Genomic DNA, 3,759 nt, shown 5'->3' with positions numbered 1-3,759 from the left:
TTCCTCCACAGAATTTTTGGGAGCAAATCAACACCTCCCTAGGAGAATTAAGTTCCAACATGGGACAACTAAGGGTGGAACATCAAGAGCACTCCATCATCCTTCATGAAATAAGAGAAGATCAAAAAGCAATGAGGGAGGAGCAACAAAGACAAGGAAGAGACATAGAAGAGCTCAAGGACATCATTGGTTCCTCAAGAAGGAAACACCACCATCACTAAGGTGGATTCATTCCTTGTTCTTATTTCTTCTGTTTTTCATTTTCTATGTTATGTGCTTATCTATGTTTGTGTCTTCATTACATGATCATTAGTAGTTAGTAACTATGTCTTAAAGTTATGAATGTCCTATGAATCCATCACCTCTCTTAAATGAAAAATGTTTTAATTCAAAAAAAACAAGAAGTACATGAGTTTCGAATTTATCCTTGAACTTAGTTTAATTATATTGATGTGGTGACAATGCTTCTTGTTTTTTGAATGTATGCTTGAACAGTGCATATGTCTTTTGAAGTTGTTGTTCATGAATGTTAAATATGTTGGCTCTTGAAAGAATGACGACAAGGAGACATGTTGTTTGATAATCTGAAAAATCATAAAAATGATTCTTGAAGCAAGAAAAAGCAGCAAAGAGCAAAGCTTGCAGAAAAAAATAGCAAAAAAAATAGAAAGAAAAAGAAAAAGCAAGCAGAAAAAAGCCAACAGCTCTTAAAACCAAGAGGCAAGAGCAAAAAGCCAATAACCCTTAAAACCAAAAGGCAAGGGAAAATAAAAAGGATCCCAAGGCTTTGAGCATCAGTGGATAGGAGGGCCTAAAGGAATAAAATCCTGGTCTAAGCGGCTAAACCAAGCTGTTCCTAACCATGTGCTTGTGGCGTGAAGGTGTCAAGTGAAAACTTGAGACTGAGCGGTTAAAGTCAAGGTCCAAAGCAAAAGAAGAGTGTGCTTAAGAACCCTGGACACCTCTAATTGGGGACTTTAGCAAAGCTGAGTCACAATCTAAAAAGGTTCACCCAATTATGTGTCTGTGGCATTTATGTATCTGGTGGTAATACCGGAAAACAAAGTGCTTAGGGCCACGGCCAAGACTCATAAAATAGCTGTGTTCAAGAATCATCATACTGAACTAGGAGAATCAATAACACTATCTGAACTCTGAGTTCCTATAGAAGCCAATCATTCTGAACTTCAATGGATAAAGTAAGATGCCAAAACTATTTAAGAGGCAAAAAGCTATAAGTCCCGCTCATCTGATTGGAGCTATGTTTCATTGATAGTTTGGAATTTATAGTATATTCTCTTCTATTTATCCTATTTGATTTTCAGTTGCTTGGGTGCAAGCAACAATTTAAGTTTGGTGTTGTGATGAGCGGATAATTTATACGCTTTTTGGCATTGTTTTTAGTATGTTTTTAGTAGAATCTAGTTACTTTTAGGGATGTTTTCATTAGTTTTTATGTTAAATTCACATTTCTGGACTTTACTATGAGTTTGTGTGTTTTTCTGTGATTTTAGGTATTTTCTGGCTGAAATTGAGGGACTTGAGCAAAAATCAGATTCAGAGGTTGAAGAAGGACTGTTGATGCTGTTGGATTCTGACCTCCCTGCACTCAAAGTGGATTTTCTGGAGCTACAGAACTCAAAATGGCGCGCTTCCAATTGCGTTGGAAAGTAGACATCCAGGACTTTTCAGAAATATATAATAGTCCATACTCTGCTCAAGTTTAGATGACGCAAACTGGCGTTCAACGCCAGCCCTCTGCCTAATTCTGGCGTCCAGCGCCAGAAACAAGCTGCAAAGTGGAGTTCAACGCCCAAACTGGCACAAAAGCTGGCGTTCAACTCCAGGAATAACCTCTACACGTGTAACACTCAAGCTCAGCCCAAGCACACACTAAGTGGGCCCCGGAAGTGGATTTATGCATCAATTACTTACTTCTGTAAACCCTAGTAGCTAGTTTATTATAAATAGGACTTTTTACTATTGTATTAGACATCTTTGGATTATCTTTTGATCTATTGATCACGTTTGGGGGCTGGCCATTCGGCCATGCCTGGACCTTAATTACTTATGTATTTTCAACGGTAGAGTTTCTGCACTCCATAGATTAAGGTGTGGAGCTTTGCTGTTCCTCAAAGATTAATGCAAGTACTACTGTTTTCTATTCAATTCAACTTGTTCCGCTTCTAAGATATTCATTCGCACTTCAACCTGAATGTGATGAACGTGACAATCATCATCATTCCCTATGAACGCGTGCCTGACAACCACTTCCGTTCTACATTAGATTGAATGAGTATCTCTTAGATCTCTTAATCAGAATCTTCGTGGTATAAGCTAGATTGATGGCGGCATTCATAAGAGTCCGAAAAGTCTAAACCTTGTCCGTGGTATTCCGAGTAGGACTCTGGGATTGAATGACTGTGACGAACTCCAAACTCGTGAGTGCTGGGCGTAGTGACAGACGCAAAAGGATAGTAAATCCTATTCCAGTATGACCGAGAACCTCCAAGATGATTAGCCATGCAGTGACAGCGCATCGGACCATTTTCACAGAGAGGAATAGGATGCAACCAACGACAAGGGTGATGCCTCCAAACGATTAGCCGTGCTGTGACAGAGCATTTGGACCATTTTCCCGAGAGGATTGAAAGTAGCCATTGGCACCGGTGACATCCTTACATAAAGCCAGCCATAGAAAGGAGTAAGACTGATTGGATGAAGACAGCAGGAAAGCAGAGGTTCAGAGGAACGATTGCATCTCCATACGCTTATCTGAAATTCTCACCAATGATTTACATAAGTATTTCTATCCTTCTTTTATTACTTAATTTTGAAAACCCCATTACTATTTTATATTTGCCTGACTGAGATTTACAAGGTTACTATAGCTTGCTTCATACCAACAATCTCCGTGGGATTCGACCCTTACTCACGTAAGGTATTACTTGGACGACCCAGTGCACTTGCTGGTTAGTTATGCGAAGTTGTGAAGATATGTTTAGACCATGGTTCTGTGCATCCGTTTTTGGTGCCATTGCCAGGGAATCAATTTCAAACAACAATTCACAACCTGAGTAACAATTTCGTATACCACAGGGCCAGCTTTGAAATCATTGCCTTTATTCTCCGTATTCAAAAAGGGATATCAGTTCCAGTGGACTTAAGAATGTGAGCAAGCCTTTCAAGACTTAAAAAAATTCTTAAGCCATCCACCTATCCTAACCTGACCCAAAGAAGTAGAAGAACTTGTAATGTACCTAGCCATAGCAAACAAGGCCATCGCCTCTGCCCTCATCCGAGAAAATAAGGATCGACAGCGACCTGTGTACTTCACGAGTAAGGCGTCACAAAGGGCAGAATTGAACTATCAAAAAATAGAAAAATTTTCCTATGCCCTCATCCTAGCTTCTAAAAGACTCCAATCTTACTTCCAAATTCATACCATCAGAGTCCGAACTAATCATCCTATGAGGCATATCCTTCAAAAGATGAATATTGCAGGTCAGATGTTACAATTGGGCATGAAATTATCCGAGTTCGACCTCAAGTATGAAGCTCGTGCAGTTATCAAATCTTAATATCTGGCCGACTTCTTAGCTGAATACATAGACAAACTACAAGGAAGCCCTGAAACTTGGCAATTATTTGTATATGGATCATCAAATAAAGCTGGTAGTGGAGCAAAAATCATTCTCGAGAATGAGGAAGGAGCTCGAGTAGAGCTTTCATTAAAATTTGAATTTCTAGCCTCCAGCA

The sequence above is a fragment of the Arachis hypogaea genome, chromosome 19 (genome assembly GCF_003086295.3).
Source record: "Arachis hypogaea cultivar Tifrunner chromosome 19, arahy.Tifrunner.gnm2.J5K5, whole genome shotgun sequence".
Lineage (NCBI taxonomy): Eukaryota > Viridiplantae > Streptophyta > Magnoliopsida > Fabales > Fabaceae > Arachis > Arachis hypogaea.
The sequence above is the reverse complement of the archived record's forward strand: the minus strand, read 5'-3'. Positions refer to the sequence as shown.